At 40.2% G+C, this 21,268-nt stretch overlaps 1 protein-coding gene and 1 long non-coding RNA gene across 3 annotated transcripts in view; one reads left to right on the top strand and one right to left on the bottom strand.

The window, feature by feature from the left end:
* Positions 1-5,329, top strand: part of LOC128421090 (uncharacterized) — a 32,202-nt gene extending 26,873 nt beyond the window's left edge. For both annotated transcript variants that reach the window (XR_008332221.1, XR_008332222.1), the window contains exons 4-7: positions 697-864; positions 1,663-1,793; positions 3,621-3,726; positions 4,715-5,329. This is a non-coding gene — a long non-coding RNA (uncharacterized LOC128421090). The remainder of the gene's footprint in view (positions 1-696; positions 865-1,662; positions 1,794-3,620; positions 3,727-4,714) is intronic.
* NDUFC1 (NADH:ubiquinone oxidoreductase subunit C1) overlaps positions 1-21,268 on the bottom strand; it is a 255,356-nt gene that overhangs the window by 57,603 nt on the left and 176,485 nt on the right. The window lies entirely within an intron of this gene.

Raw genomic sequence — 21,268 nt, 5'->3', positions numbered from 1 at the left:
CCCTAATTAAAGAGGGAGGGAAGCAAGCTAGCATGATTACCTTTGAAACAAGCTTTTGCAATGCAGAAGGAGAGAAAGGAAGAGACAATCTTTAATCCTGGGCAAAGGAAACAAAGAGGATAATTTCTCAGAGGATAGAGGGACTGTTATCGGTCCAGGAAGGAAACAGAGGAATTGTAATGCTGGCTAAGGGAGCAGGACCAAGGAGGACCTGACAGGGAAGGAGGCTAATCTCAATTTTGCCATGCAGTTCCCAGCCAAGTAACAGGTGCAAAAATGCATACATGGGGGTAAAGTGTCCATAAACATGCATATATTAGTGAAAATAACATACAATGGTGCATTTTTAAGGGAGATCACTGCGAAAAATATGTATATTAGGAAACATTGTATATGAATGTGTATATTAGGAGAAATTCTCAGTAAAATGCTGGTGATTTTCATGAGGAGGAGGAGAAAAATCACAAAGTGTGGAAATGTGGAGAACTGCACTTAAAGATGAGAAGAATGAGAAACTGAGAGAAACCAAATCTGACACATTTCACTCATCCCTAGCAAAGAGAGAGTTCTGAATCTCTCCTTTGATGTTCCTCTGTCCTCCAAATGGTGTGGAGTTAAAGAGGTAGAACTTTGGATGAGGGAGTACTAGAGACTTGGATTTTCTTTATACTATGTGCTTTATTTGCAAATATGCAGGGATAACATACGTGGAGGCAAAGAGCCATGCTGCAAAGTAGCATATCCACAATTGGACCCCTGCAGGTGAAAAGATCACGACACTGGGGGTATAGTACCTGAACATTTCAGAACACTGTGTAAATGAATATAGTAGCCAACATACAAATGCCTTTTTAACAGAAGCAGGTAGGTAATATTTATCATAACTACAACAGCTATAGTCGATTATTAATTCATTTCCTATGAGGCTAAATCAATATTCAAAAGCTAAAGTTAAGACTCCACATTAATTTTGCAGGAAGATAAATGATTGCTCAGGTTAATCATATCAACCCCCCGTTTCACCAGCTGCCACAGATTAATAGTTTAAAAAAATTAAAGCACAAATGACTTTGTCACCTTCATTGGTGAAAAATGACTTACGCAGTCTAAAATTATATTCTAATGGGTTTAAATAAAAAAAGAGCAAATGTTATATTTCAAATGAGACCTGAGACCTCCATTTTGACAAAATAAAAGAGATAGTGCAAATTCAGGGGCCAGCTACATTTTTAAGACCACAACAATAAAAAAATAAAATAGAATAAATGACCAAATTGGACTTGAAAATGACTATACATTTCTACGGATTTTAATTTTCTTCATTTGAATATAAATGTAGCCAGGATTATTTACATGTGGCCTTCTCATGCTTGACCAAGAGTTTTGTGGAAATACTAAATGAAAGAGAATTCTGAAATTAATTTGTCTGAGGCAGGGCTGTCCATATGTTATCAGACTCCAGCACCCACCAGCCACAGCCAGCATAGCCAATGGTCAGGCGGGTTGAAAGTTGTGGTTCAGCAACATCTGAAGTCCCACAGGTTCCCCACCCCTGGTTTAAGGGAATGCAGGAATATACAGCTATAGCTCATCATGGGTATTTACCACAGAACTTCCACTTTGATGATGAGTATAAAACCTTTATCATCTTCCTCCTTCTAGCAGTGTGTGTGTTAAGGAACTGTTCCCATTTCGTAGAAGGGTAAATGATAGTTTACCATTTCCATTGTAAAGACATTGAGGATGAGAGAAAATGCCACACCCAAAGGCCACTCTGTAGATTCATGACGCAGGTGAGGACAATAATCTGCTCCGTTGGATGAACTGGTGTTTAAAACATGCCAAAGCCTGTCTGGGTATAAACTCAAAGCTTAAACTACCTAGATGTTGTTTCTTCATTTTTCACCTGTTTAGCTACCTCAGAGACCCATGTACACATTCTCAGTATGATTCATTGCCAGAAATAACACTTCATCTTTTTAGAGGTTCAGATGCCACAATCTGATACACCCACTTATCTGGAAGTCAGCCCATTGAACCAAATGGAACTTACTTCTGACATCTTAATTTTGCAAAGTTCAGCTGTCCCTACACTTATCAGAGTTCAGTTGCCACCTGACTATCTATGAAAAAGACCCCAGGTGAGGCCAATTTTGAACTGAAAAATGTTTAGGGGGTGCAAGGGTTAAGATGCCTTCCCAGACTCTGTTTCAATTGAGAGAGAGAGAGAGAGAGAGAGAGAGAGAGAGAGAGAGAGAGAGAGAGTAGCATCACAAAATGTCTAAAGTTTGTCCCTAAGCTTGACTTTTCAGGGTGGTTAAAGTTCAGTTGGGGCCCTTATAATGGCCAAATACTGCTATGAGGCTTCAGGTTACTTTTGTTGTTTTTATAATTGATATCATGACACAGGCAGGGGATGGGGAAGAAACACAGCCATGGTTCAAAATTCGTACTTCTCTGAATTTTGCAATGCAGTTCCATAGCCAAGAGTTGTGTACAAAATTCCAAATACTAAAGTAACGTATACACAAAAATGCATATATTCATGAAAGTAACATACAAAACTGCTTTATTGAAATTAGTTTGCAAAGATGTGTATATAATGATAAATTTGCACTAAAATGCTGATGAGGACTTTATTTAAAAAATCACAAACTGATGAGGAAGTGTGGAGAACTGAGGGGAAATGAAGAACTGAGAGAAACAAAAATTGGCAGATTCACCCATCCCTAAACTTGGAACACCTCAGATAAGGCAGAAAGGTGAATGAATGGCAAGAATAAGCTCCTCAGACAGGAAATCTAATCACTTCATTAGGGTTAGAACCATATTCTAGGCTTCACAAACAAATATTCATGTTATTCCTGATTCAGCAGTGAGCTGATCCACCAGCTCCTCTCCCCACTCACCCCCATTCCTGCTGTTCCATTTGGAACTGATTTTCATCAAGTTATCACATCAGGCAGTGATAGAAATATTCATGATATCCTGAAGTGGCATATTACATTAAAATATTTCAAAGTGACGGGCCTGGTTGAGCATCAATAAGAGGAAAACGTATTGACGAAGGCCTGCAACTAAGGCTGCCTTTTATAAATATCCTGCCAGACAAATAATGGCTCTCAATGGATTCTGATGTGATGTACAGTTTTAAAGTAAATGCTATATTGCCAAGAGGCTCAAAGGAAACTGCCACCACAGTACAGTGGGCTGACTAATAGGATTTTAGTTTATCTTCCCTACCACAGAGATTCAGCAAAAGACTCAGTGCCCCCAAGTTGAATGTAGATTGATCCATCAGATTCACTGAGATGCCAAAACCTCCAGGTAAAATGCTACAGGTAAACAGATGAGGAAAGTTTGCTGGTGATTCTCTTAGACAAAAGGGCCGCACAGAAAAATGCCTTAAAACCCTGGTTGTGCTGAGACTTGGAAATACATTTCCATGAAGCCTAAATGGAACCACTGAAATGGTAGATTTGCCTTTTTTCCCTCCTGATTATTCACTGCCAAATGTAAAACACTCATTTCATCCTCTTAATAGTGACTCAGTATAACATTGTAAAGGCTGTCTGCTGGTTCTCAATTGGTTCCAAATTGTACAGTCTATTTCTTTTCAGATTCTTACAGTATGTTCAGAATTTAAATAGACAGTCACACAAAGATGGATTTCTTCCTGTCAAAACCCTGTGGTTTTTGAACTTATGAACACACTGTTATTCTGAGGTAAGTTTCTAGTCTAGCCCCAAAAGCTGTTCTTGGTGCAGGATAAAGGGGCTCAAATCACACACTGTGAGGTAAAATAATTTGTCACCTGGTGATACTCAGGACATCTGAAAAGGCTCATGAGACCTGAGTGACACTTGCATAGGAAGGGACCATATAATTTATTCTGCCCATCCTGTGTCTTCAGCTAGACAGTACTGGAGCAGGAATGGAAACTAGTTCCCATGCTAGTAATGTATAAATTGAGCTTCTATCTTCAGTCAAGGAAAGGAGGGGAGGAATGACTGCCTCTACATTACACTCTGATGTCAAATTGTGTAATGCAAAATAACATTACATCATATTGCCTCGGAGTCCATAAATAGCCAAGTCCAACACCATTCTGAGTTTGAATTTATTGCATACTTCTACAGATGTGCATTATACAACATCATTATATAGGATTCAGCAAATTCTGAATATACACCTGGTCTTTGACACTTAAGAGGTATTTTAAGGACCACCCCTATTTTTGTGACTGTAATCTTCATAATCATGAGTTTCTACATTGCTTTTAATGTTACATTTTTAGGACCTTAGGGTGAAAGGCAAGTGAAGAAGAAGATATTCAAAAACAGCTAGTCTTGACTACTGAGGAGTTCTCATGGGGCTAGCTAACCATAAGACTCCAGATCCAAATGTGTGACAACAAAAAAACCTACTCTCCATGATAAGATGTTGCATCACTCCTCCTTTGGGAGAGCAATAAGGTTGGGCTCCAAAACTCATATAAGTTAAATAGAAATGGAAGCACAATTGGTATATTCCTGCCCTTCGAAGATGAAAGCAGGACTATGATTAAATAATTGAACTGTCTCACCTTGTGCAGTCATGTTAAATTCCAACAGGCTGGAACAATTAATCTTTATATTGGTCTTTCCTGCCCTGCCATATGCATTCTTGTGCTCAAACAGTTAAAAAAAATCTTTTGTTGCTTGATTTTTTGTAGATGAGTGTGTGAGAGAGACAAGATCATGGAAAAACTAAAACCAAGTAGATATGAGAAACCCGCAAGAAGGATAAGAGCACAACAACAACAACACCACTCTGGCCATTTATAAGCCAGGATTTCCAGTGCTGTAGGGACTTTAAAACTCATTCAGCTGAACACATGTGGAAGCCCCTTCTAGATCTTTGCACGCACTTTTAACTTCAGCATGTTCAGGTAAACACCTAAAGAGGGCTTATGATGAAAACTGGCTCAGGAAACAGTCAGTGCATCACAGGGGCATTATCTTCCCTTTTGTCTTTAGCCCCATTGTTACTCTTCTTGACCTTATGAAATAGGCTTCAAGGCAATATTAGCAAGGTAAATGACATGTTAAGGACATTACACTGTAATTTATGGTAGAATGGAAACACTGCTCTATGTGATAAATGCAGGAAGAAGCAGGGAACCAACTATGTCTTCTTACATCCTGAGAGTAGAGCTGTGCCCATTGACCCAACCCTGCCATCGCACCCACTACTGGCTCAGTCCCACTTCCATCCATGCATGGGAGGGAAAGTATGTAAAAGGAACCCTGTGTGGCACATATAGGCATGATCTGACTTCCAAATCATGACAAGATTCCCTTCACACCCATGCTCAGAAATGGAGACAAAACGCTTAAGACCTAAGCGTCGTGTGTTCAGCCTGTTCAGTTACTCATTTGTCTGAGCACCTGGTATTAGCATCACTGCATATACCGAAGCCAAAAAGAGAAATCGTGCCCTTTCCTGTTTTTAATGATTTCTAAATAAAACAGTTCCGAACATAGACATTTCCAGCACAATCATTAATTAAGCACGGACAGAGGCGACACATCAGAATTCACAGCTTGTCTTGATCTCACCATCACATGCAAACAGACTGATCCTCATTAAGACTTCTTTGTACTGTAAATATACTTTTAAATTATGCCCGAAGTTGGAAAGTACAGGCACCTCCATCTGGTCTAGAGTGCCTTGTGTGTAACATCGCATCAGAAATATCTAGCATCCCTTCATCCTATGGATATAGTTATCTTAGGTGCAGCTATACTATTCATGATGATGTTCCCAAGAACAGACACAGTTGCTTATAGCATAGTATATCATTTCACCATTCGTGGTTTAGACTAGATACTAACAAGCCTTTGGGCCAATCTCTTATGACAATGTGGACATCAGCTTGGAATGCTAAAACCTGGGGTCAAACCATGGGCTCAGTCATTAGATTGCCACATGGCCCTTGCTATCTTCCGATCTATCAGCCAGAGAAGGAGTTACTGCAAGGACCTGACTTCCTCACATCCCATGTGAAAGAACACTCTTCTGCAACTCCCTGTTAACTAAGGATGCAGAGCTGAGGGAAGACAGGCTTTGGGCCACTAGGAGGCTGCACCTCCTGCCTCCCTAGAAGAACATAATGGAAGGAAGAAGAAGAAGAAGAAGAGTTTGGATTTGATATCCCGCCTTTCACTCCCTTTAAGGAGTCTCAAAGCGGCTAACATTCTCCTTTCCCTTCCTCCCCCACAACAAACACTCTGTGAGGTGAGTGGGGCTGAGAGACTTCAAAGAAGTGTGACTAGCCCAAGGTCACCCAGCAGCTGCATGTGGAGGAGCGGAGACACGAACCCGGTTCCCCAGATTACGAGACTACCGCTCTTAACCACTACACCACACTGGAGGGGGGGACCAGCCTGTTCCTGTATCTGAAGATGTCTTCTGCTTGGGGGCAGTCTGGTCCCAGTCTGGTTGAAAGATAAGGAAGCATAAAAAGGAGAGCAAGGGCTTTGAAGTTGCCCATCAACAATTAGCAGGACCTGGTCAATAGAGTGAGCAGGCACACAAATCACCTGATGGATTCCTCACTACTGTGAGATACATTGTGTTTTTATTTAAACTACAACAATTATTTCTAAGTTTTTGTGCATGCCTATAAAGTAACACCTGCACATCTTAAGCAAATTGGTGTCCCCTGTTTTTTGGTGATGCAAATCCTCATTCTCAGTAATGCATAACTGCCCCCCCCATCCTGGCTCAATTGAACAGCCACTGGAGGAGCAGCTGCCCCAATGCTTGCTTTCCTCTTCCCATCCACTGACCATCTTTGTTTTGGGTCTACCAGATTATGAACCTACCAGAAGGGGCTGTTTTATCTTTTTAACCTATGTGTATATCCTTTTGAAAATGCTAGATGCTGTATCAGTGTTAAATTATTATTCTCAGAGTTAGGTTTCAGCCTCCATTTTCTGCCTTGAAGTGGCATTTGGAAGGGTGGCCGGATTACTCTCACACGCATGTTGGAACATGATCCCACCTGTTTGGCAAATGCTTTGAAGCTGAGAAACATGGGACCTTGCAAAGCCAAAGAGGGAAGTTGTTAAAATATAAAAACAAACAGCTGATTAGCTTCGCAGCAAGGGAAATTGGAGGGGTACCACTGAGCCTGGCATGAGAAAAAACAGAAGTTTCATAATTCTCTAGAGCCTTGTCCTGCTTCTCTGACATGTCTTGAAATATAGCTCAGCTGCAGTCATCACAACTGAACTGGGAGCATAATTCACAGCTATTTTAGCCTTTTTAAACATGTTGTTGAGAGCAGTCCAACGGCCTGAATTGCACAGAACGAAGGGAAAGGAAGAAGAATATGACAGGAAACCCAGCCTCAAAAGCAGAGGGTTGGAATGACCGTCAATACCAAAAGAGGTGTATTGATGGACCTCCTAGAGGATTCTAATTATTTTATATTAAACCCAATGAATCATCATACTTCAGGCCTGGCCAATGTAACGAAACCTTTTCATTCTCTTTGTCCTCACCAATAGTCTGCCTCTGAAGGAGCGGGGGAGGGGATGCTCAGCTCATTTTTCTGTATTCCTGTTACGGAGTTACTTGAAGGAAACACCTACTCACAGTGCAATGCTGCCCCCTGGAGTTAAAAGGACGACAGTTCATTTCCCCAAAACAGTACAGCTCAGAACTGCCACCAAATTCAATGCAAGTTTTGAGTTAATTCTTCAAACAGAGTCACCTCCTTTATTTCTGAGGGTACCAAACACTATAGCATAAAGTACTGATGATCATTATGAAACCATCCCTTAAAATAAGTGTTGGATAGCTTTATAGAAATCCATTAAAAAACAAAAGTAGTCTCACATTCCTTCCATATAAATGATTCCTTTGAAATCATTATAAGAAAGCTCACTTGAAAAGAATCCTTGAAACACTGAGTTCAAGACAACAGTTTATTTTCTTATGGATCATGCTTTGATTTCAAGACAGTGAAGAGATGGGATGGGGAACAAATTTGGTTGGTTCAACAATTTAATACAAGCCTAGGGCTTGTAGGGCTTGCCAATCGGAAGATTAGTGGTTCAAATCCCCGCAACCGGGTGAGCTCCCGTTGCTTGGTCCCAGATCCTGCCAACCTAGCAGTTCGAAAGCATGCCAGTGCAAGTAGATAAATCAGTACCACTGTGGCAGGAAGGTAAACAGCGTTTCCGTGCACTGCTCTGGTTTCACCAGAAGCAGCATAGTCATGCTGGCCACATGAGCCAGAAAAACTGTCTGTAGACAAACGTTGGCTCCCTTGGCCAGTAAAGCGAGATGAGTGCCGCAGCCCCAGAGTCGTGCGTGACTGGACTTAACTGTCAGGGGTCCTTTACCTTTACCTTTTGTACCTATTTTGCACTTCCTTAACCTTTACGTGAGCAAAAACACAGGTATGCTGCAATAGTCACCCTTCTCTGAATTTTGCAATGCAGTTCTCCAGCCAAGGAATTCATACAAAAATGTGTATATTAGGAGAGAGTACACACACACACTGTATTTCAGTGGAAATAACATACAAAAATCTATTGTATTAGTGGACATTACCTGCAAATATATGTATATTGGTATGAATATGCATGAAAAATGCATACAAATTTTCATGCTGACAATGGCAATGTGATGGGGAAGGAGGATCAAATCCACTTACCACTGGTGCCAGCACCAAGAGAAGATAAAGAGGAGCAGCCACCAGCCAGTGAGCTGTGCGGCCACTGTGTTCAGCTCTGCCTCAGCTCCTACCAATGTGCTGACATCACACGCATGACATCAGAATGTTGCAATGTTGTTTGATGTTGGTTCCTCCCCCCCCCCAATCACCCTCACAAGCTGGTGCCTCTGAACTGAGAGAAACTGAAAGCAACAGATTCATCCATCCTTAGAACAGACTGTACTTAAATTAATGATGTGGAATTACACAACATAAGTGTTTCTTTTTTAAGGACAGATATTGGAATCTAAGCTATAATTGGAAAAGTGAAAGCACAAAGTAGGAATGCTTCTTTCTTCAAGCACATGGATTCTAACGCTATCTCAGCACCAGGGTTCACACATAATAAAGTTGCTTCTTTTAGAACACCTGTTTCATAATTATCTTTAGAATGAACTTCACTACAAAAAGGGGGTGGAAACTGCTAGGTATGGTTTGCCTTCCTGTTGTCTCAAATTGTTTGTTGTTATTTCTTTACCAAACTTGTGTACAGCTTTATATTTCAAGAAATCTCTAAACAATTTACAACTCAACAAAAATAAACATATATTACAAGAAGATGCAACTTCTACATTCATTACAACTGCTACTGATAATAGTATTAAAAATATACATTTAAAGTAGGATAAGTATCCATAAGTAAAATAAAAACCAAAAGCAAATAATTAAAAACAAACCTCAAGATACAGCATCAGATGGCACATAAATATTACAAAACAAAAAGCGTCCTCATATGTAATAATACAATCACTTGGCAATCATACTCTTCAAACATCCACTACATCATGCCAGTCACTCATTTCCTACTTCAATAAAACACTTGAACTTTCAACAACCAATACTTATATACCAGCCCAACAGCAGGCAAAAAGTCAGAAACAAACAAGCCCAACAATCATTTCCACCCCATCTCTAACCTGGGGCAGTACGGACAACCTCAGTCCATCTCTCACCTAAGGAAATTAAACCCTTCTCAATAATAACTAACACAGGCTATTGCTTGAGGAAATAAACTTGAGATATGAATTTTCTGACCCATTTGTGTCTGGCAAATAAATTAGCAAATAGGAGCTGCTCAAGAGTCTCTTCATACATTACATTTTAAAGAAAAGACTCTTGTTTGTCTTGCTGGTTCACACCAAGGGTCCATCTAATTCAATTCCCTATAAGGGAAAGCCTGTAGCTTGGTGGTAGAGGACATGATTTGCATACAAAAGTTGTCAAATTAAATGTTTGGCAACTTCAGGAGCGAAGGTCCCCTGCCTGAAGCCTTGCAGAGCTGCTGCCAGTTTGTGTAGAGAATTCTGAGCTAGGTCAGGGTGGTTCAACTTTTCATAGCAAGTGGGCCACAAAGTACTTTGACAAGGAACCTGCAGGCCACACACTATCATGTTGTGCTTGGCGGGAGGAGTGAGGCCAAAAACTGACTCACCCACCCACCCAGCCCTTGCACTGCCTTCGCAAAGTCAGATAAGGTCCAGGGCTTTAGGAAGGAGACATGAGGCTCTGGTAGGGTCCTAGAGCCTTCCCACCTCCTTCCCAAAGCTGGGGAAACACTAACTAGGCTTTAGAAAGAAGGCTAGAGGACTGTAGTACCCTGCCAAAGCCCTCGCAGCATCTTAAAGCCCAGTACCTTGCTTTCCTGGCTTCGGGAATGCAATGCGAGGGCTGTGGGGAACAGTGTCCTCAAATATTGCAAAGGGCCACAAAAAAAGGTCTCAAGGCTGCGTGTTGGACCACCCTGAGGTAGATGGAGTAGTATATAAGGCATCTTGGGGACCTTTTTCTTGCCATCACCAGAAGGAGCATAGCTGGCTGTAGTTCTCCACTCACTTTACTTTCTGTGAGTCCACCACAAACCTCTGTGGTAGCAGAGGCCAGCAGAGTTCAGGGGACAGGCACCTCCACCATATCCTAACAGCAAAGATTGGGGGATTAGGATTACTTTATTAGTTTCCTGAGCCCAATTCTAGACAAATCACCCATCATTAGCCATTACATATAGAGTGGTCCATAATCCTTGCATATTCACTGAAGGAGATAGCCTTGTGTGCAGGAGTGTATGAGCCAAAAGCTGATACAGATGGAAGTTTCTAGGAATTTTTCAACCAGCTCTGGGTTGGATTATGTAAAAGGAATGCCATAAGACATTTCCATCAGCTTTGGAGATGTAATCAACTCTTCCAACTCTACAAGTCTATGATTCCTTGAAACTAGTCCTTTAAGCACAAAATGGAGGGCATGATGCCTACATGCACCCTGTGGCCCAATTCTAATTTTGTTTTTGCAAAGTGGGGACCACTGTGGCATGTTCCAGCCCCACATCACTACAGGATGTTAACATAAGTAAAGAAGAACTGCATTGGCAGGATGGCATGGGTTGTGGACCATGCAAAAAAGGCAGCATGTGAATTGGGCCTTTAAACAACATTCTTCAGGCTTTCATCACATGAACTGTATGACACAACTCAGAAATATCATTCTGTGCATTCCTATAACAATGGCTGTTTTATATGAATGAATGTTATGCAAAAAAAAAAAATAGCTTCGATATAAATCTATGTTACCCATGTATATCTGAGTGACAAGTTCTCTGCACACAGATCTCTTCAGCAGAACAAATGAATTTGACTGTGTTAGACATGGAAGCCTTTTAAGAAGGGTGATTCATACTGAAGTGGGAGCACTAACTATTATCCCCACTACAATTTTAAAATTTTTTGCTTAGCCAGTCCAGCTGTTAAAATCTAACACTTAAATCTCTCGCTCTTTTGCTCCCAACACACCTTCCATACCTTTTCTGTTAGTTATATGACCTTTAATAGAAATATGGTACAGTTAAGATTTGCCAGTTGCAGCCCCACAAATCACATACACAAAAGAACTTAGTAAATCACAGTGAACACACTGGAGCTAGGATTCAGTTCAAGTCTCTGTTATATCTGGGCCTGGACCCCACTGACAATGACAATTGAAGCAGAAACACAGCAGAATTTTAATTATTATTAATAATATTAAAGTCCATTTTTCTAGGCTGTCTCCAGATGATGTAATTTTATTGCCAACACATCTGCTCACTTGAGAGAGATATTGAGAAACCTTCAATTCATTTCTGTCCAGAATGTAGCCTACTGTGCAGAGGTCCATGCTTCACCCACTTTCATCTCTGGCATGTGCCCCCAGTAGATTCCCCACAAGGGAATGCAGCCCTTGCAATGAAAAGAGTTTCCTACAGCTGAGGTAGAGAATATGATCATGTCCCCATACAAAATGGCCTTTGCTTTCCCATTTTGCCATTCTCTGTTAACAACAAGAAGTTTCACATCCTTCTCATCCTGACAAGCACCAAATGTACTTCCACAGGCAGTTTATTATGGACTCAATGCAGCATCTACAGTACACAATGTCAACCTCATCAAAATACCATCCCATGCTCCCTGCTTCCCCGTTTGATCCTGATTTACCATTTCCAGGTTGTTGTTTTCATTTACTAGATTTTCCATGAGAACGATAAGTGCAGAAATCACATGTGAAGGCATTCTGATGAACACAATGTTGTGTGGGTGCTGCAAAAAAATTACATGCAAGAGCAGCAATGAGTCCACAGTAAACTGCCACATAAAAGCAGCCCAGGTTGGCATAGTTCAGACGGGGGGGGGGTGGATAGAAACTAATCCTAGGATATATTAAAGTGATGCAAATTTGCATTTTATTGTAAGACACTGGGGATGTCATAATTAGTAAGTGACCGACAAGGTTTATGGAGTTTGTGAAATATTAAAGCAATCAGGATCTAGTATCAGAGAGCTGTTTCAGTGTTCCCAAAGTAAAAGCTTGTTGCTACTCTGTTATCCCAAGAGTATCAATATGCCACAAACACCAGACTCTGCTAATGCAGCACTTTGAGCCAGACCAGCTTGGCAGAGATTGCTATAATGCTGCATTCATCCTCCTGGGATGGAAACAACACACAATCTCCATTGCCACACTAAGCTCTCACCATGGATCTGATGTCAGAGAATGAGATAAAACTAAATGGCAAGTGGTATAAGTTCATTTCATCTACCTTGCTTCCCAAGAGGAAATTGTAGAAATGTTTTTGCACCTGTGCCTTTGAGTGCTTTTTGAAATACAGCTTTCATGGACTTAAGTAACAGGGAATCCATTCTCTATTCCAAAAAACATACTGTTATGAGTTTGTTGGTGCTAGATCATTATAATCTCTAGATAGAGCAAATGTTGGGATTTAATTAAGGTTTGGGGTGCTAAGCAATGTGCTAGACACTTCTAATACCCTGGAATCAGCAAGTGGTAATAGCTAATTAAGTCAGACTAGCTTTCTTTGTGAGGTCATAGCCTGGGAGGTGGGCCATTAAGACAACAAAGGATCAAGGGGTCTCAGTGTGAGACAGCAAATGGTTGGGGCCCCTTCCTCAACAGATGAAGCCAGAGTTTAGAGTAAAGAATTAGAAGCAATGTGCATTAGAAGCTTAGAGGAGCATTAGAAGATATATGGTTGTGGAAGCAAAGCAGCAGGCAGGACACCACAGTGTTTGATGTCAGATGGAATCAAAGGCTTCTCCTATGGGAGAACAAAGACCCTCTTGGGGTGATTATGCTGTAAACACCTACATCGTAGACTCTGGCTGCATATATGTGTAAGCCACTGGAAAACCAGTGTTCAAAATGGCTGCAACTCTGTCTGCCATTGGGTTTATCAATATAAAAGTATGTACACTGAACTCCCATTGAACTTAATGGAGAATAAGCACTGTGCCATTAATTTTACTTTCTCTGGTTTACAGCAATTTGTTGATTTCAATAGTACATCCTTCTGGGCAGGCATACTAAGGAATACAGCCTCTTGTAAGTACTGACTTACAGCCCTGTTGATATAATTGGATATCAAACATGTCAGCTGATATTAGATCAAACTCTAAATATGCAGCAGACAGCATATGTTCCCTAGATATGGAGACAATTCTATGAGGAAAGGTTGCAAGAGCTGGGTGTGTTTGTCTTGGAGAAGAGACTCTTAAGAGGCAATATGTAAAGGTAAAGGTAAAGGTACCCTGCCTGTCAGGGCCAGTCGTGACCGACTCTAGGGTTGCGTGCTCATCTCGCTCAAGAGGCCAGGAGCCGGCGCTGTCCAAAGACACTTCCGGGTCACGTGGCCAGCGTGACGAAGCTGCATCTGGCGAAACACCGCACACAGAAACTCTGTTTACCTTCCCGCTAGAAAGCGGTCCCTGTTTATCTACTTGCACTTAGGGGTGCTTTCGAACTGCTAGGTGGGCAGGAGCTGGGACCGAATGACGGGAGCTCACCCCATCGCGGGGATTCGAACTGCCGACCTTCTTATCGGCAAGTCCTAGGCTCAGTGGTTTAACCCACAGCGTCACCTGCGTCCCTAAGAGGCAATATGTAGTCATCTTCAAATATCTAAAGGGCCCTCACACCCGGGATGGAGCAAATTTATTTTCTGTTGTTCCAAATGGTAGGACCTGAAACAACAGGTTCAAAGTACAAGAAAAGGGATTTCAGATGAGCGTTAGGAATAATTTCCAGGCAGTATGTTTAGTTTGATAGTGAAGAAGACAAACCTTAGAAGGTGTTAGACTCTCCTTCTTTATAGGTTTTTAAAGCTGGGTGGACATGTATCAGGGATGGTGAAGTAGTAGACAACTTGCATTGGCAAAGAATTGGACTAGATTATGAGGTCTTAACCTAACTTTATGATTCTTTGTCACTGCAAAGCACATAGCATGTGATGGGGAAAGCTAGATTAGAGCAAACAAACAGCCATGAACAGACCACAGGCTGTTATACAACAATAGGCTTCAATGTTTCGAAACAAAATCTTTTATAACAGAACAATTGTAGTTTGTTGGTTTCAATCAATAAATGACTCAAATGGGAAATGGTTTATCCAGTGACCTATTATTTCCTTCCTACCCCAGCAGACGTGACATCTTGGCCTCAGGGCCATTTGCAAACTAAAAGTTACGTTTAGAGAAACATCTATTTACTTGTGGGGGTTACTTAATCCCCCCCTTTATTTCCATTAGAAGCAGCAACAGCATTTGACACCCACAAGGACCCTTCTCAGCACAGCAGTATAGATCATGCCACAGGAATACAGGAAGGACAAATTATCCCTGATAGCATTGTGTCTCTGTTGACCAGCTCAAGGCTTAAAGGCAACTGGCAATTAGATTAAAAGCTACAGATCTCTTAATGGCAGAGGGGAACGTCTGCATTTATTTTTAATAGAAAGAAACAAAGGCAACAAGTATTGCAGGTATACATCAACACTGAATTGACATATAGGGCTGCTGCTTCTTTTTCAGCTGATGAATGCTTTGTAGGAACTGCTATATATATTTTGGGGTTAAGCTGGAGTTGTAGCCTAGGTTGTCAGCTGCTTGTAGAAATTAAAGAAACTAAAAACTACAGAGAAAGTTGAAAAAAGTTATGAGCAGCTTCATGAGGCAGACTGCTACACACACACACACACACACACACACACACCATGTGCAGGGTGCAATATATGATGTGTGTTGCCCACATGCGGATAAAGCTGGCAGATGGTGAAGTTGTAAACCTAACCTACAACAATTGACTTATAAGAGAAATCTAGTGACTAATTTTAATGGGGGAGGGAGAGAAGAGCTATTTCAGCGTAAGTGTATTTGTTTCCCCTGCCCCAGGAATGTTTAAGTTGCTATGTCAAAATATTGATGATGAAATTGTAGAGCCAAAATCAAATACCCTTTTGATGAATTGTGTACACTAGAATACAAGAAAATATTCATTCTCCCAACACAGACACACACACACACACACACACACACACACACACAGCAAAGACAACTCTCCCTTCTTCTGTCTTTGTGTTTCACTCTCTCACTCCCTCAGCTGTGTGATTCTTAGGACTGGGAGATCCACTTCTACACAAAATGTCCCAGATCCTAGAATCTATAGTCTGGAGCTTGATCCTGTTCAGGTGCTTTGACCTTTTTCTAAGAGCTTCGAAGGTCCAAAAGACCCAGATCTAGAGAGAGGTCAGATCTTTCTCCCCTGCCCCCTTCCCACACTTTGTCAGCTGAGATAGAGATGAGGGGAAATGGTAGCTCAATAGAGCTTATGTAAGCGAAGTGCTCTACCTAAGTTCCCGACTCCCTGCAGTGTAGGCCTCTACACATAGTTTGAGCCTCTATGGTAGATAGGAACTCTTATCTAGCAAGAATTATTAATTTTTTTGTGGGTTTTTCCATCTTTAATTGAACAGTGATATAAAGCAGCTAATACAGTGGTACCTCGGGTTAAGAACTTAATTCGTTCCGGAGGTTTCAGGTTCTTAACCTGAAACTGTTCTTAACCTGAAGCACCACTTTAGCTAATGGGGCCTCCCGCTGCTGCCATGCCGCTGGAGCACAATTTCTGTTCTCATCCTGAAGCAACTTTCTTAACCCGAGGTACTATTTCTGGGTTAGCGGAGTCTGTAACCTGAAGCATATGTAACCTGAAGCGTACGTAACCCGAGGTACCACTGTACTATGGTGTATTTAAGTTAGCTTTTCTTTTTCTTTTTTAAATAAATTTTTATTAATTTTCCAACACATATTAAATAACAATACAAAACAATACCAAGACAAACACACATATAAACATGTATAATTTCTTAACCTTCTTTTCCTTAAACCTTCTTTCAGCGACTTCCCCATACCTCCCTTTTCTGCATCCTTGTTTAAAATTTTTCCAGCAACCTCTAATTTTATTTACTTATGGCACTTCCTTTAAATCCTTTTTCCCGTGTCCAATTGTTTATCGCTGCAATTCTATTTTGCATTACTCAAAACATTTTAGCACTCCTTAATTTTACAACAATTTTTAAGGTAAACTTTAAATTTCTTCCAGTCTTCTTCCACCGTCTCTTTCCCTTGGTCTCGGATTCTGCCAGTCATCTCAGCCAATCCCATGTAGTCAATCACCTTAAGTTAGCTTTTCTATGTCAAAATGTGTGATATGAAAAGTTAATTGCATATTGCTCTTCTTGTTCATGCAAATCCTATTTTATCTATTCTCCCCACAGAAAATCAGTATGGTAGTAATTTCTCCCCCCCCCCCAGAACATATCACAAACTAAGCACATTTCTATTAGCATAAGGCATTCAAAGAGGGGGGCATGCTTTTCTATGTATGAAGAGTATGCAAAAGTCCACAATCTGTCACATAGTCCATTCGTTCACAGAGCATTGCCCTTATAGTTATAATAGACTTTCTATTTTTAAAATGGGTAATGGTGCAGGGAATGGATATCTGAATCTTGAAATGATCTCTTGGACTAGTAATCGCTTTGAAAAATCCAGCATAAAGCAAGTGAAGCCAGCAACCTCTTGCCTGGGTTTCTTCCCCGCCCCCCTTCTCTCTTCTCTCTATTTGCCCCATATTTTAAAAGCTAAGAGCAAAGGGCCATTTACAGAATGTTTTATTTAGTATTATATGCCAGGAAGCCTAAATGAAAAGTCTGCTAACGATGTAAGTCTTGTTTGATTTTATTTATTACACTGTACATTGGCTTCTTCTTTCCCAGTGCTTAAATTCAACATTTGCACCAGCTCTTTACCTAGTGGCACCTAAACTGTTGTGCAAGGAGCAGAGACATTTCAGCATTTAACTGAAAGCTATTAATTACACACACAATGTGGAAGATTCATGGCAAAACTGAGACTGATACAATATAAAATAAGTGAAAATTTAGTATTTTTTTGATGTAGCACACAACAAGACTGGCTTGACTGAGCACAATCTTGGTGCATCTCCCTTTGAAAAGCAGCTGGTGCTAAATGCAAGTGACCACAGTGATTTCTAGAATCCGCTTTTCAAAACAGGACACACCAGTTTTGTGCCATTGACATTGGCCTCCAAGTTCCAATTAGCTTCCAACACAATTCAGTGTGGTGTTTATTGCACCCCAAGCCCTAATTGATTTGAGGATATTTGAGGTACCTCCCACACAATCCTGATCACCTACTGCATTTCTTGGTTTGTTTTAAACTGCATTTTTGTATTAATATGCATAACCATTTGAATAATGGCACGTGCAGGTACCTTGCTATATGTTTGTGTGTATGCGCATGAAGTCAAGCCTCTATTTATCCTGCATCCTACAAGACATTTTAACTTGTAGATACATCAAGACATCACGACAGGTAAACTAGACTGAGAGAGAGTAATTTGGCCAAAACTAACTAGTGAGTTTTAAAGCTACAAGAAAGTCACAGTCTAATAGTCTACCGACTGCAGCCCACTAAGAACACAGTTTATTTTATTTTATTTTATAATAATATTTTATTAAGTTTAACAATAGAAAAGAAAACAACCAAACAAAGAACAATAAAAACACAGGGAAAATATAAAACACAACAATACAAAACAATACAAAATTTCACAAGACATAAAATACAAACATTTAACCTAACAAGGGAAAAAGAAAAATCAATCAACACACAAAAATGAAATAAGAAAAAACACAAATCACTCTTTTCTAGTTATTCATCTTTGATTAACTTATTTTCCTGACTTCCTCACGCCTCCCTTTTTTGTATCCCTTTTTAACAGTTAGTTCAGCAAATTCAAATCCTACTACTTTGCCCTTAGATATTTTACCTCCCAAATTTATAATTTATAATTTTTATCTCTTGTTACTAGAACCTCTTCATTTTATTTCAATGTCATCAGCATTCATACATTTTACAATGCTTCTGTAAATAAATTTTAAGTTTCCTCCAATCTTCTTCCACCAACTCTTCTCCCTGATCTCGGATTCTGCCAGTCATCTCAGCCATTTCCATATAGTCAATTACTTGCGTCTGCCATTCTTCCAAGGTGGGTAGATCTTGTGTTTTCCAATGCTTTGCGATGAGTATTCTTGCTGCTGCTGTAGCATACATAAAGAAAGTTCTATCCTTCTTTGGCACCAATTGGCCAACTATGCCCAGGAGAAAGGCCTCTGGTTTCTTCACGAAAGTGTATTTAAGTACCTTTTTCATTTCATTATAAATCATCTCCCAGAAAGCCTTAATCCTCGGGCACGTCCACCAAAGGTGAAAGAATGTACCTTCAATTTCTTTACATTTCCAACATTTATTATCGGGCAAATGGTAGATTTTTGCAAGCTTGACTGGGGTCATGTACCACCTGTACATCATTTTCATAATATTCTCTCTTAGGGCATTACATGCCGTAAATTTAATCCCAGTGGTCCACAACTGCTCCCAGTCAGCAAAAATAATATTGTGTCCTATATCTTGTTCCCATTTAATCATAGCAGGTTTTACCGTTTCTTCCTCAGTACTCCATTTCAACAGCAAATGATACATTCTTGATAATATCTTAGCATTGGGTTCTAACAATTCTGTTTCCAACTTTGATTTTTCCACCTGGAAACCAATTTTTTTGTCTTGATTATAAACCTCTCTTATTTGAAAATAATGTAACCAGTCTCGCACCTTCCCTTTAAGCTTCTCATAACTCTGCAATTTCAGCTTGTCACCTTCCTGTTCCAAAATTTCACAATACTTTGGCCATTTTGCCTCCATATTAAGTTTTTTCATAGCTTTCGCTTCCATAGGTGATAACCACCTTGGGGTTTTATTCTCCAAAAAATATATCTTATCCAGACATTAAATAGTGCTTTCCTGACAATATGGTTTTTAAATGCTTTATGCGCTTTAACCTTGCCATACCACAAATATGCATGCCACCCAAATACATTATCATAACCTTCAAGATCTAGGATGTCAGTGTTCTCAAGAAGTAGCCATTCCTTCAACCAGCAAAAAGCTGCTGATTCGTAATAAAGTTTAAAGTCCGGCAGGGCAAACCCCCCTCTGTCTTTAGCATCAGTAAGTATCTTAAATTTTATTCTGGGCTTTTTGCCCTGCCAGACAAATCTAGATATATCTCTTTGCCACCTCTTGAAACAGTCCATCTTGTCAATGATTTGCAATGATTGGAACAAAAACAGCATTCTCGGCAGTACATTCATCTTAATAACAGTTATTCGACCAAGCAAGGAAAGCTTCAAATTCGACCAAATCTCTAAATCTTTCTTCACTTCTGACCAACATTTCTCATAATTATCTTTAAATAAATTTGCGTTCTTAGCAGTCATATTCATCCCCAAGTATTTTACCTTCTTTACTAATGTTAGATCTGTCTCTTTCTGAAACCTCTCTCTCTCTATCGGCGTCAAATTTTTCTCCAAAACCTTAGTTTTTAACTTGTTTAACTTAAAGCCTGCCACTTGACCAAACTCCTGGATTAATTCTAGAGCCCTCTTGGTACTAGGTACTGGCTCTTGTAATGTCAATACAAGATCATCTGCAAAGGCTTTAAGTTTGTATTGTTTAGCTCCGACCTGAATATCATGAATCAGCTGATCCCTTCTGATCATATTTAGCAAAACCTCCAGGACCAAAATAAAGAGCAGTGGGGAAATTGGGCAGCCTTGTCGTGTCCCTTTCTCAATTTTAAATTGTTCTGTCACTATGTTATTAACTATCAGTTTAGCCTTTTGTTCAGAGTAGATCGCACCTATACCATTTTCAAAATTTTGTCCAACCCCCATCCCCTGAAGATTTTTCTTCATAAAAATCCAAGAGATGTTGTCAAAGGCTTTCTCCGCATCTACGAATATCAAAACTGCTTTTGTATTGATATTCACTTGTAACTTTTCCAAAATATTAATTACATTCCTCATATTATCAGATAAATGTCTACCAGGGAGAAAGCCAGCCCGGTCTTTATGTATCATCTCTGCTAATACTTTTTAAAGTCTTTTAGCCAAAATATCTGCAAAAATTTTGTAATCCACATTAAGCAGGGATATGGGGCGGTAATTCTTAAGTTGTGTCTTCTCAGACTCAGTTTTAGGTATAAGTGTGATGTAGGCTTCTTTCCACGACTCCGGCGCCTTTTTCCCCTCCATAATTTCATTGCAAACCTCCTTTAGTGGTTGAATCAAATAGTCCTTCAGAGTTCTACAGTATTTGGAGGTTAATCCGTCAGGCCCTGGAGATTTTCCCAGTTGCATGGTCTGTATGGCACCTTCAACCTCTTGTTCCGATATTTTATAGTTCAACAATAATTTGTTTCACTAAGAACACAGTTTAGTAGCTTGTCTGTAAATAGTCTCAGTTCAAGCATCTGATGGATTGGGCTACAGCCTACTTATTCTTTCAAATAAAATTTTCTCTAAAGATCATGATCTTGTCAGTGCAAAAGAATAAAAGGCTTCTTTCTGTTTATTTTATTTATAACATTGCTGATGCTTCTGCAAAGTAGACAACAGATGCGTTCAGGTGCTTCTAATTCTATCCATGGAGGGGGCACAAGGCCACATGTGCCACTTTAACCCCCAACCTTCTTACACTGAGTGGAAAGAACTGAAGAGAGATGTAAGTGTGTTCAGCTGAATGCGCTTACAGGCCC

This window comes from Podarcis raffonei, chromosome 9 (assembly GCF_027172205.1).
Source record: "Podarcis raffonei isolate rPodRaf1 chromosome 9, rPodRaf1.pri, whole genome shotgun sequence".
In the NCBI taxonomy this organism is placed as follows: Eukaryota; Metazoa; Chordata; class Lepidosauria; order Squamata; family Lacertidae; genus Podarcis; species Podarcis raffonei.
This window is presented reverse-complemented; position numbering and strand designations above follow the sequence as displayed.